Below are 14,565 nucleotides of genomic sequence, written 5' to 3' on the forward strand. Positions count from 1 at the left end.
AAAGACTAATTGGCCTTTTTGATTAAAAACAATGCAATTTATGCTATCATAAGGAAAATCTCAATTTCTTCCATTCCAAGGATTAAAAACGGTAACAATGTCAACTTTAGAATCTAGAATCCAGAAGATAAAATTTACACAAATTTAAAAAGAGGCCTTAATCACTGAAAGTCTTCAGAACAGCCTCAGATTCAAGAGGTTTTTAAAGTGTGGAGAGGTGCATTAAAGTTCCTCTGAATGTATAGGTGAGAACAGCTGATTCACACTTGGGGAGAGTGAATAATTTGCATTTGAATGTTGTCTGGCATTGTAAAGCACACACAGTAACACTAAAAGAACAACAACCTAGGATTAATAGAAATTGGAGGCACTAAAGAGGAGGATTTTTATTTAGACTATAAAAAATTAACCTGCGTCTATTTTTAGGCGTGCCAGCTGCCACTTTTTAGTTAGAAGTTTTCAGTACAAATCTTATAATTCCCACATGACATCAAACATTCCCCTTGTTAATATTTTAACTATTACCATCCGTGCCTAATTCCGCGGCCCCGCTGCTTCGCATATCTGAAGGGGAGGCCGCCTAACTAGTGAGCGAGGAGCGATATTGATTTGGGCGCACGCCGTGACAGGCTGAAAAAACTATTGTCCTTAAAAATGTAACAGATGAGGACTCAGATTAATGTGCAAAAACTATATAATAAAACTCTATAAGACTACATACTGTAGCCTTTATAAGACTCAACTTTTAATTAAGCGCACTCACAATAACGAAAAAACGTTGTGATTTTGTAAATGTTTAAAAGCAAATAAGGTGCGCTGTTCTGTATTGTTTTTGGTGAACTTGAGCGCGTCAGAAAATGAACGCAAACTTTTTTTAAATGGTCAGAGTCAGTCTGCTTGCTGTTTTCCCGACGCATCCATAATCATTAGTCCACTTCTGCCGGTGCGCCCTGAAAAACTTTATGCTTGCGGCTGAGTGCTGATTAAAAGTATGGAGTAAATTAAAGAGGAGAATCACGATGCCGAATCGAAGTCCTGGGCCCAAACCTCATTTAAATTAAATTAGCAAATACTATAAGTAAAAAAACAATAGCCCACGTTTAGAAAACGTTTATAAATTCTTTCCGACATGAGTTGGCCCGGTGTTATGCGCAGTGCGCCGGGAGATTTCCTGAAGCTCCGAAATCACTGGGGCATTTTTTCTAAATAGATGCTATCTTTAATAACTGATGGAGGTTTTGGGCTGTATACACACACATTTTTGAGGGGTTTAAAACGAATTAATAAGTCCGAGCAGACCTACATGAAAGGTGAGAAGTGAGTAACTGAGCGCGCTGTCGCGGTGTATATACTGTACAACACGCGTTTATCAACCTTTTGATAAAAACACTGCCTTTTGTAAAGTAAAAGTATTTTACAAAAGACAAACAGCTTTATTTCAGTTATGAATTCACAATCACATCACATTCCAGCTATTATTTCCAGCCGTGGTTAAATAATGGATGAAATAATTATTCAATGCTGGACACAAACAGCAAATATGATGATTATTATAAAAAGCCCGAAGAACTTCGTGTTCATAAAATAATATTTACTTACTATGATAATATATATATATTGTTCATTTATGTCTTCTGATGATGTCGACACATTTTTACGTTTTAAATAAGATATGTTGGCATATTAACGAATCAGGACATTCACATAGTTAACACTATCAGATAGCCTACTATCAGAAAATTAAATTAATTTCAACACCATTTAAACCGAGGCATTGCCATGTCTTTCACTGTTTTGTCCCTGTTAAGACATTACAAAAACTATTTAAGAAACTTTTAAAGCACGAATTTGTGCATCTCATTTCATCATTGTGAAAATAATATGAAGCATATATACACACATTTATCATGAAAGATCTGTTGTAAAACAATAAAATTCATGTTTGCTTCAGCATTGGAAACAATATTGTTTTAGGCTAAGTAATTATACACAATTCTTCGTTGTACAGTACTTGGTCCGGTTTTTAGATAAAGTCCCTCCATGCGCCATCTGGCGAATATTCAGTAAAGCACAACACATTTATTTATATTCCCGAATGTTGCTTACAGCAAGTCGCGGCAGGCCTCGCACTAAATCGCAGCATCTCGCGGGAAAACACCCGCAATCTTAATGGCCACATCTGTAGCAGAATGGCATGCAAGTGGGGTGATGTGACGCGGCCCAGGGACTTTAAACAAGGACACTGGAATTCCGCCCTTTGATCTAAATTACCCTTTTCCCCGTTAGACCTCGCCTCATGTCCATGCTTTATGGTGCCACCCGTGCAACATGGGTCGAACCCGTTACAGATCATAACAGCCTACTGCATTTCATTTTTATAATAACGCAAAAACACAAGTGGGGCTGAATGACCGACATCAGCTGATGCAGTAGAACGTCCTGACAATGTTTTAATTTTATGGTCATTTATTTCAGTTAATAAATCTACTATAAATTTAAAGAACACAAGAAATAAGATGACACAAAACCCTACACGCTTCTTTTCTAATTACACGTGATAAAATCTAAAGGCTCACTGTGTTAACATTTATTTTGCTTAAATTTAATCCTAATAAGATTTGATTTAATTTGAATTCTACATTTGTACTGTATTTTAGTTCTGTGATTATGAATTCGTTTAACAACCGTATTTCACTTTATTTTATCCGCTACTACGTGCTAAAGGAGCGCGTCTCATTAATCCTGCAGAGAATGAACTAAGGCATGAGGCGTCAGTCTGTAGTTATATAGCGCCACTCAGCGGTAAAAGCCAGCAAACGCACAAAGCCAAATGCTACCGCCGAGCGCCGCGACGGTAGAACCAACATTCCGATTAGGTAACCACTGTAGCTGTATGCGGTCCTATGACTAGAACTTCTGTCTTATCTGAATTAAGCAGAAGGAAGTTAATTAGCATCCAATTTCTTATGTCCTGCACACATTAATCAACTTTATTAAGCTGGTTTATCTCATAAGGTTTTGTGGAGATGTATAACTGTGTGTCGTCAGCATAACAGATACCATGCTTACGGATTATGTTGCCCAGAGGAAGCATGTAAAGGAAAAAAAGCAGTGGGCCTAAAACTGAACCCTGTGGAACACCAAACTCCACTAGAGAACATGCAGAATAATCACCATTTAAGTCTACATATTGATACCGATCGGTCAAATAGGATCTGAGCCAGGAGAGGGCTGTACCCTTAATTCCAACTACATTTTCTAATCTGTGAAGAAGAATACTATGATCAATGGTGTCAAAAGCTACACTGAGGTCGAGTAACACAAGCATGGTTACACAACCCTGATCAGAGGCCAATAGGAGGTCATTTACTACTTTAACGAGTGCTGTCTCTGTGCTGTGATGAGGCCTAAATCCTGACTGATACAGTTCATGTAAACTATTACTATGTAGATATGAGCATAGCTGCTCCGCTACTATCTTTTCCAGAATCTAAGAGATAAAGGGGAGGTTTGATATTGGCCTGTGATTGGACAGCTGACAGGGGTCAAGGTCAGGTTTCTTAATAATCGGTTTAATAACTGCTATTTTAAAAAGATTTTGGAACATACACAATGCTAAGTAAAGAATTAATTATTCTCAACAGGGGTTCTGTTATTGCTGGTACTATCTGTTTAAGAAAATGTGTCGGTATAGGATCTAACATACAGGTTGATGAATTTGCAGAAGAGATGAGTGAAATTAGTTCATTCTCTTCAAGAGGAGTAAAGTATTCTAGGTTCCGATCTGACATGGCTAGTTTAACATCTGCATAAATTACATTGTTTGGTTTCAAAGCCTCAATTTTATGCCTAATATTTACAATTTTCTTATTTAAAAAGTTCATGAAGTCCTCTTCAAAAGTACTATTACATGATGTTGTTGTGGAGATTTCTAAAGTGGTCTTATTTCTGGTTAATTTGGCTACGGTATTAAATAAAGATCTAGGATTATTTTTGTTATTTTCTATAAGAGTGGAGAGATACGTTGATCTAGCTACACTAAGAGCTTTTCTATAGTTCAGGATGCTCTCCTTCCATGCTATTTAAAATACTAACAATTTAGTTTGACACCATTTACGTTCTAATTTACGAGCTGTCTGATTTAAGTGCGTGTATGATCGTTATACCAGGAAGCAAGTTTCTTATCCCCAATAATTTTTCTTTTAACTGGAGTTACATTATCTAAGGTGTATTAAAATGTCGATTCTAAATATTCAGTCGCCTGATCGAGTTCTGTGGGGTCAGACAGTGATCTAATCAAAGTTGGTAGTTCTGGGAGATTACCGATAAAGCTCTGTTTGGTAGTTGATGTGAATGTACGTTTAATATGGTAGCGCAACGCTGTGCCTACGTTATTACTATGACACACTTGAATTGAGACAAGATAATGATCTGATATAACTTCAGACAATGGAGTTGTAAATAAATTTCTTATACTTAATCCGAAGAATATTATTAGATCTAAAGTGTGACCTGCTTTATGAGTGGGTCCTACTACATACTGATTTACTCCTACTGAGTCCAGTATGGACATAAATGCTCTACGCAGAGCGTCTTCTGGATTCTGAAAATGAATATTAAAATCTCCAGCAATTAACACTTTGTCTACAGAAACGACTAGGTTTGAGAGGAGATCTGCAAATTCACTAAGAAATTCAGAGTACGGCCCTGGAGGTCTGTAAATTTGAATTAGTGGAATTGACTGAGCTGACTTAATATTTGTAGCTACACTTGTTATGTTACTATAAAGAACTTCAAATGAATTAAATTTGTGTCCGTGTTTTTGTATAATAGTCAAATTATCACTGTGAATAACTGCGACGCCTCCTCCTCTACCAGTTAACCGAGGCTGGTGTATGTAGCTGTATCCAGGAGGACTAGCTTCATTTAGAGCTACATACTCTTAGTCTCAGCCTTTCCGCTACGGGAATAACGCTGCTCTTGCGCTCTCTAACCCCCTCTAAAGTCTGGATGTGCTCCTCTAACGCTAATATCTTCTCTGTCAGAGTGCTAACTAACACACACCTATCACAAGTAAAATTACCACTTAAGATGGAGAAAGAATGTCTAAACATTCTGCACTCAACACACTAACCGAGCTGAAAATTATCCATTATATCGTACCTGAGTCGAAATTTAGTTGTTCTGAGCTGGATTCCGTTTGTTGTCCTTAGAAGAAACTTGCGCGTTCTCCAAAAAGCGCAAAAAACGGGGAAAAAGGCGAAGCCAAATAGTATAAAGATGTAAGAACTAGTTGCTATTAATATTATTAATTAACGTATAATTGTATAAATGGAAAAGCTATATAATTTAAATGCTGATACAAACGCGAAACTTTCGCGCCAACGATACGAAAACAGGAAGCTACGTCACCACCGGAAATGCCCTCCAGGAAGACGGAGAAGCCTAAACGGCCTTATTCAAGCGGCGCGAGCGCAGTCCGTCCTGGCGATTAATATATAAGACTACCGTAGTGTTGTCCACCCGCACTAAGACATGGTAGCCTCAACTGCTGGAGGAAGTGCTTTACGGCCAGAAATAGAGCCATCATTTCTAAGCAATTGATGTGCCGCGCGAGAAGATGACCTCTCCAGCTCCCTTGGGCTGGACGGTCATCTAAGACCGCACCCCAGCCCGTGAGGGGAGGATCTGTCGTTAGCATCCTGTGACGACAAGACGGACTTAGAGTGACTGAACCACATAGAAAGGGTATTAAGCCCCTGGCCATCGAGTGAAATCCCCCGGTTCTTAGCCACAACTGAGATGCTCTCATGTGCAGAAGGCCCAAAGGTATCACCATGGATGCAGCTGCCATGAGAGCTAAGATCTCTGAAAGTGATGAACAGTCACTTTCTGGTCTAGCTTAATTTCCCTGAGGGTGTTGAGAATGGATTCGAGACGAGCGAGAGACAGCTGTACCCGCCTTACGACTGAATCGCATGTGACACCCAAATATGTTGTCCTCTGAACAGGAAAGAGCACGCTTTCATGGCGTTGGGTCTCAATCCTAAGAAAAAAGTTAAGCTAGGACGACATCCTGATGACGAAGCGCTAGCTACTGAGACTGGGCCAGCCAGTCGTGCGGGTGAGAAAGCTAGACCAAATGGAAGGACCCGATACTGGTAAGCTTCGCCCCCCAGGAACCTCCTGTGTTGTGGCAATATTTCTATGTGAAAGTATGCGTCCTTCAGATCGATTGTCACAAATCAATCGCTTGGTAGGATTTGAGAACGATCACTTTGACAGTCAACATTTTGAAGCTGTATTTATTTATTTTTTTAGATAGCGGTTCAGCCCCCGAAAATCTCTTGGGAACCAAGAAATACCGACTGTAGTAGCCTGACTCTCTGTCTGGTAGGGGAACATGTTCTATGGCCCCTATTCCCAGCAACTTCTGTCAGCAGATGCGCCCTTTCCAGTTTCACGGAAGTGGAGACCACGTTGTTGAAACGCGGAGGTTGATGTGAGAACTGGATCCTGTAGCTTCTCTCTACAGTGCTTAGTACCCAAGGAGACATACTTGGCAGTAGCTTCCATGCTGCCAGTTTCTCCGAAAGGGGCAAAAGTCTCAGCGGCTTGGTTAAACGGGGGGGATGTTAGATGTTCGGCATGGCAGGAAAAAGCCGAAGAACTAACACTTTATTGGAGTGGGTGTTGCCCGAAACACCAGTGGTGGTGGAGCATGAAAACAGATCTCCTGGGGGTGCCAGGGAGAACACTTCATTCTCGAAAGGAATTTTACATGCCTCTTCCCGTTGGGGGGCCACCCCCACGGTTCTGGGCACCTGAGCCTCAGGACTTCTTTCTGAAGAATTCAATTCAATTCAATTTTATTTGTATAGCGCTTTTAACAATTGGCATTGTCCCAAAGCAGCTTTACACAATTTAAAATAATTATTTAAGTTTGTATGGAATTTGAATGTGTATGAATCAAAATGGTCAGATAGTCCCTGGTGAACAAGCCGAGGGCGACAGTGGCAAGGAAAAACTCCCTGAGATGATAGTAGGAAGAAACCTTGAGAGGAACCAGACTCAACAGGGAACCCATCCTCATCCCCTATCTTTAAGAGCCCCGCCAGTGTTCAAGTCTCTCATCAGGTCAGCCTGGTAGGCTTGCAAAACCGTCATGATGTGCAGTGGAGCACCAATCTGACCTGCTGCCTGAAAAGCTTTTCCCTCCAGGGAAGATAAAAGTCTACACAGCTTGGAAGGAAGTGTTAGCTTTTCAGGGAGGATGATGTCCCAGGAGAGAGATAGCCTGGACATGTCTCTTCTATCTGGGGCGTCATCATATAACCTCGCGCTTCCACATCAACTATATTTAAATAAATAAATAAGTCAATGGCACGAAAACACGGGATGAATAAACTTACTCCATGAAAGGGTTAACTTGTCGTGGAGGTTGCTAAGGAAAGAGAGAAAGCATCATTGAGAAACCTGTCGTGCTTGGAGGCTATTTCCATCTCCGCGGGAGTGAGAGAAAATGTCTATCCTGCCCATTTCACAAGAAGCGACAGGGCGCACTTAAAAAGCGGACGGAGGAATTTCCCGATCCGATGAGACCGCAAAAGAAAGGAGGAGAATCCGTCTCTCGCAGCTCTGCCCGATGCACGTCGTTTTAAGCCCCAGGAATGCGCCGCGGCCCGTAGCTTCACTGTAAAGAATGCGAGCCGCATGCGAAGCACTTTAATCGAAACAGTAAGTGTGGAGATCGCCCCACCGGGATGGATTTATCACACGGAGAGACACATCTTGCTTGAAACTCAGCCATATTGGTGAGTTTAACACTTCCTTATTTTTGCTGGTTTACATGGTGTGGAAATCGCGCTCTGAAAGAGCGGAGGTACGGATCTCCTAACAAACTCCACTATATCGGTGTAAATACTTTTAAATTCGCTTGCACACATCACACGCGATCACAATATGGTCCTTGAAGACAAAAAGATCTGAGGAATGTTTTCTCAGACTCATATTTATAACCTGTTGGTGCGCTTCATCAGATGACGTTACCTGACGAGGTTATATATGCCAAAATTTGGCGTGTTTGATACACACATGCTTCACAACCGGCAACACAGAAAGATGTTCCCATAGCGTTTTCACGCAGCATCAAGTGTAGCCTTTGAAAAGGAACACACTCTGCCCCCACCATTCCCACCATGCATCCGAGCACAAGATAGGCTTCATCATATTTTCTTCTCGGTTGGTCGTTTGGTTGATTAGACTGATAGTGGTGAATCGCCTGCTTTTTTGCTGGTTTGTGACCGCGGTAAAGTTAGTTTTATATTTGCATATTCGCATTTCCAGCTTTAATAGCTGTGTAAATAAACCCACAAATAAGATACTAACATATACATATATTTCCTTTCTACATTGTCTTTAGGCTATACGCATATTTTTTTCTCGATTAATCGCTTAAATTATTCATGTTTAAAAGCATAAACGTCATTATTCTCTACGTCGCAACGAATAATTTAGGGATCATCGCAAAATGTCGCACACCAGCAAAAAGCGTAGAACAATATTGATCTTCCCTTCTGTTCAGCGCCTGAAGGACCAAAAAGCAACTTTGTTGCCACACTGGAAACTAGAAATGCCAGAATAGTACTGCCTGATAGAATATTAATTTTTAACAAAAATACAGAAACATCAGCATACACATTGAAATGAATAATAATTACATATATAATACCGAAAGTTTCTCTATATTGTTCCTCGGCAATTAACATGCCGACGTTAAACTGTTATTGTTGCACTATGATTTCACTTTTTCTCCCGGCTGATGTTATTTTAATTTACTTGTATTAATGATCCATTTCTTTGTGTGAGGTTGTTTTGTTTTGAGTGTATGCTCTTCATTGTCAATAAAGAAAAGCATGAATTAGAATAGGTACGTTCCTATTATTTTCCACTAATTTCTAATTTATTTTTCCCTTCATTGCGCCCCACCTGTCATGTCTAAAATCCCCACTAGTGGGGATTTCCCCCCCTAGTAATGCTGTTATATAAATATAAAATATGAACAGCTGTAATAAATGATTGTAGGAAAGTATAAAACGAATTCTTTTAAAAAATGAGGAAACCGCTGTTTAACTGGGATTCCTCAAGTTGTTGTCATGCCGATGGTTAGTATGAACCTAAGGAAAATGTACAACAGCAAAAAAAAATTAAAGTAAAAATGAAAATAACAGCAACATCCATCTCTTCTCCCTTTATTTCCTGCCTGTAGCTCTTATATCACCTCTATGATATTTTCTATCACCAGAGAACATTTTATTAGCCATGTGATTTTTTATATTAACCTTTAGCTTTACTGTTAAGGGTCATAAACAGATGAAACTGTTCCAACCCAATCTGTCTATTTCTGTTTATCTTAGATGAAACCGTGCAGTGACAAACTGGGAGTCCTGATGAACTGCATCTATCCAGTGGAGTTATTTTATAGTTTTTTCTACACTCTTGTTCTTCATGTGTGAATATAAACTATAGACATAACATCTGGTTTTATATTTAAACTCATACTATGGAGTAGATAATAGTACTAACAGGACTAACATTAATTACAGTGAAGCATGCAACAGCCAGCAAATATTGTTATATTAACAATAATGTTTGTGTGCTACATTTTGCACTCATAGAGAATATTGTAAATGCAGATAATCCGTTCCAGCCCCCCAAAATATTAGATTAGATTAGATTAGATTCAACTTTATTGTCATTGCACATAGTTACAAGGCAACGAAATGCAGTTAGCATCTAACCAGAAATATAAGTTAGCAGTGGGGTATAAACATATATACAGATCTATATATACTATACATAAATAAATAAAAATAAAGGCTATGTATGAATTGGCTTTACAGATGAATATACAGGATGTATATATTTAAATGAATATACAGTGTAAAGTGAGCGGAGATGGATGAATTAATTGACTGAATAAGTGTAGATATACAGATATGTCTAAATATAAGTATATGGGATAAAGATATACAGAGACTATATATGGTTGAATTTACAGGATGTGCAATAGTATGAAAACATATACGAATAAATATGAATAACTTAACTTGGAAGGGAATGCAGAGAGTATATCTATACACACATATATTCATACATATATCAAGTGAATGTACAGGGAATATTTACAGAAATATTATACAGGGATGTTGGGTTATCAGTGATGATGCCGTGCATGTAAAGGGGTTAGGTGGTTGGTGAAGTGTTCAATAAGGTAACCACTGAGGGGTAAAAACTGTTTCTCATCCTGCTGCTCTTGGCTTTTAGGCATCTGAACCTTTTTCCAGAGGGAAGGAGAGAAAACAGTTTATGTGCAGGGTGAGGGGTGTCTTTCACGATGCTACAGGTCCTACGCAGACACCTTTTCTTGTACACCTCCTCAATGCCATGAAAAGGGGTACCAATGATGCGCTGGGCGGTTTTCACCACCCTTTGGATGGATTTACGGTCCGAAACAGAGCAGTTACCGTACCAGACTGTAATGCAGCTGGTTAGGATGCTCTCTACTGCACAACGATAAAAATTGTTTATTATGTCCTTAGAAAGGTGATTCTTCCTCAGTAGTCTCAGGAAGAAGAGACGCTGGGAAGCTTTCTTGAGGAGACTGGAGGTATTAGTGAACCAGGTTAAGTCCTCAGAAATGTGTATCCCCAGGAACTTGAAGGTAGTAACACGTTCAACCATTGTCCCATTGATGTAGACAGGGGTGTGTGTATTACCTCTTCTCCTTCTGAAGTCCACAATGAGCTCCTTGGTCTTACTGGTGTTCAGGAGCAGGTGATTGTCAGCACACCACTTGGCCAAGTGCATTACCTCTGCCCTGTAGTTGGTCTCGTCGTTCTCATTGATGAGGCCAATCACTGTTGTGTCATCAGCAAACTTAATTATGGTATTGGAACCATACATAGGACTGCAGTCATGCGTGTACAGTGAAAACAGGAAGGGGCTCAGTACACAGCCTTGTGGAACGCCGGTGTTTAGAATGATGGTTGAGGAGAGAATGTTATTGGATTTAACATTCTGTGGTCTGTTAGTCAGAAAATCCAGTATCCAGCTGCATAGAGAGGTGTTGATTCCGAGATCAGCGAGCTTCGTAATCAGCCTGGAGGGGATGACTGTATTGAACGCAGAGCTGAAATCCACAAAAAGCATTCTTGTGTAAGTGTTCTTATTATCCAGGTGAGATAATACCGTGTGTAGTGTTAGGGAGACAGCATCTTCAATGCTCCTATTTTCACGGTAGGCGAACTGATGAGGGTCCAGTGTGGGTGGAAGGTATTCCATCAGGGCCAGCAGCTTTACGTTTATTTATCCTGCTGAAGGCAGCAAAGACTTCTGCGGTGGAAAGTGAGAGAGGCTGAAAGTTCACAGGTGGTATCAACGTAGTGATTGTTCCTTGGTGACTCCGATCAAAATGAGCATAGAAATTATTAAGTTCGTTGAGGAAGGAAACTTTAGTGGATATGAGTGCAGAGTGGGTGGGTTTGTAGTCACTGATGGACTGTATGCCCTGCCACATACGCCGAGGATCATAGTTTTTGAAATGATCTTCGATCCTCAACTTGTAGCTCCACTTGGCCTTATCAATACCCCTTTTCAGGTCAGCTCTAGATGCACTATAGGCTTGCGCATCCCCTGATCTAAAGGCAGCATTCCGGGCCTTGAGCAGGAGCCGAACTTCCCTGTTCATCCATGGCTTCTGATTAGGGTATGTTGTAATCTGCTTCACAGTTGTTACACTGTCAATGGTGGCTTTGATGTGGTCCAAAACAGAAGAAGTGTACAGATTAATGTCCGTGTGAGAGTCAGAAGTAGCTTGAAAGGCAAACCTACTTCAGTCAGTGTGATGGAATCGGTCCTGAAGTATAGTGTCAGTCTCTCCAGTCCACACTCTGATGGATGTAACTCAGGGCTTCACACGTTTAATGAGCGAATATATTCGCAATATAACTATAACTAAATAATAACTAACAATAAATTATAACAATATAACTAAATCTTAAACAAAATGAAAAAACTCCACAAAAATATATAACTCGCTTTGCTTGACTTTTCACTAATGCAAACAAGTTTTGAACGGTTCCTGGACGCATGTGCCAAAAATGCTTTGCATGTCAAGGCACATTTCTTGATGTAATGCCCAACTGCTTTAGTCATGAGTTTCTGCTGAACCAGTTCTGTGTTCAGCAGAAACCCATAACTAAAGGAGATGGGCATTACATGTTAAGGGAGTCTGTAGTGGCAGGGAGGAGTCTCTATGAGGTTCAAATAAGCATCAAAGAATTCCTACTGTAATATTATTTATATGTTTATACATTATATACCTTATATAAATCAACTATACATGAAGTGGTAAAACTCTGTATATAGACATAAGACCACACCCACACCATTACCCAGTTAACAGAGTTAACAGTGCAATGTTAAAAAGCTAAAACTGGTCTTACTTACTTTCACTTTCTGTAAGTTCTGAGGTGTTGTTGTGAAGTTCTGTAGGGATGAACAAGGCTCCCAAAGAGAGCTATCAATTGATTACATCCCTGCCTGCATGGCACCATTCCGATAATCTTATCTGATCCATGAACATAAACTTCACAATGCATGGGACAGGAGGTTAACTGTGCCTGGAGCCACTCTAAGACCAGATGCCTTAAAATAAACCCCAAAAACAAGGGTGTAAATCGGCGATCTGGTAAACAAAGCGGAGAGTTTAATCGCTTCACCCCGAGTTGTGGGAGGGGAACCACCAAGTCACATTTTGACACTCTCATTGACCTCCAGAGCACATGCCTTTTAATTAACTAAAGATACATATGGCATGGACACTATTTTAAACATCTTTAAAGTGTGCCAGTAGGGCAAAAACGTATTTACATACATTTATTCAGTATGTTTTATTCCTGTGTGTATGTTTGATTATTCTGCATAACTTAAAAGGTGTAATCAGCATTTACAAACCCCTTTCATTAGATAAAGGAAGGAATAAGTGGGTAAAATATGTAATGCTTGATATCAATCTAAAGCTGGCTTTATTCAAAGAACGTTGGTGAACACGGGAAATTGGTAGCATGAACAGTGCTCATGCAACATTAATTTATAAAAGATATTAAAAACTCCAACTGGATGGGCTCCACGTGACAGCCGAAACACCGGGCTAATGTATGCATGAAACGGTTAACCACGTGAGGCGTGGCTAAGCCCTGCAACCAGATCCGAATGAACCAGTCAACCGTGGGATGGACAGACTTTGAACGGGCAAAACCAGCATGCTCAAGCAGCATCTACGATAACAACCTCTACTACAACTTGCAACCTCCAACAACCTTGTCCAAGCAGCTCGGGCTTCCACCCTTGCGGGCGCTACGCTGCCGCTGCTGGCGTCATCCGCTCTTCAAGAACTATCAACGAGACTACGTGCCAGAACTACAAAGTCCCTCAACAAAGAAACCCTCAGGAGAAGTTCCAGAGCGAGCCATCGGTAACCAGGCAACCATCTTCTCACCGAAGGGCTTTCCCGAAAGACGTCATCTCTACAACAGCGCACCAACCAATCAGCAATGCTTTCCTTCACTGGAGGCGAACCAACGGATGAGAACGAAACTTAACGCAAGTAAACAAACAAAGCTGCATACCTTACTGAAGTTGGTGCTCGTTTCATAACTGAACCGTAAGATTAAACCCAAGACTCTGCTCTTGTGACTTTCTGTAATCTAGTAAACAATACTAGAAGAATTAATTAATTTTCACCTTCCAAACTGTTTGTATGTGTGTGTGTGTGTGTGTGTGTGTGTGTGTGTGTGTGCGTTCAAGTAGCATAGTTTCATGTGTCGTAGATTAGTCTAATAAATGCTTGTTTCTTTATAAGGAACTGTTGTCTTGGTCATGTATTTTAAAGTCTAAACATTTGCCCAGATCTTGTTACCTTGCTCATAATTGCTAAATACTAGATTTTGTGTTATCATCCTTGGCCACGTGATAAGCAGAACTGGTAAGATACACTAAATTGTGCTAAACGCGGGTCGGGTAGTCGATAAAGTGTACATTATAAATTTTGATTCAGTTAAACAAATTACCCTGATTCACTAAAGATTCCTCTGACCCAGAGCTAAACATTACGTATTAATGTTAAAGAATGCAACAGTTATTCGTTGTCATTATTATGTAAACCCTACATTTATTGGTGGAGAATGCGTTGGGAATTTTGTCCACATTAAAACGACTACACTCCTGTGTATGACTCCTTATCTCTCTTTAAATCATTTTATTAACCCTTAAGTATTGATATAGCTGATCTGTGTCTGTGACACATAATGTAATGCACAATTAAAGCAGAGAAAGCCAAAAGCAGAGCGTTACACACATTACACACTGAATTCCTTTATTTCCTGCCTGTAGCTCTTATATCTTTGACTATCTCTGACTTCCAACCCAATCTGTCTATTTCTGTTTATCTTAGATAAACCCGTGCAGTGACAAACTGGGAGTCCTGATGAACTGCATCTATCC

This window comes from Clarias gariepinus, chromosome 18 (genome assembly GCF_024256425.1).
Source record: "Clarias gariepinus isolate MV-2021 ecotype Netherlands chromosome 18, CGAR_prim_01v2, whole genome shotgun sequence".
NCBI classification, from domain to species: domain Eukaryota; kingdom Metazoa; phylum Chordata; class Actinopteri; order Siluriformes; family Clariidae; genus Clarias; species Clarias gariepinus.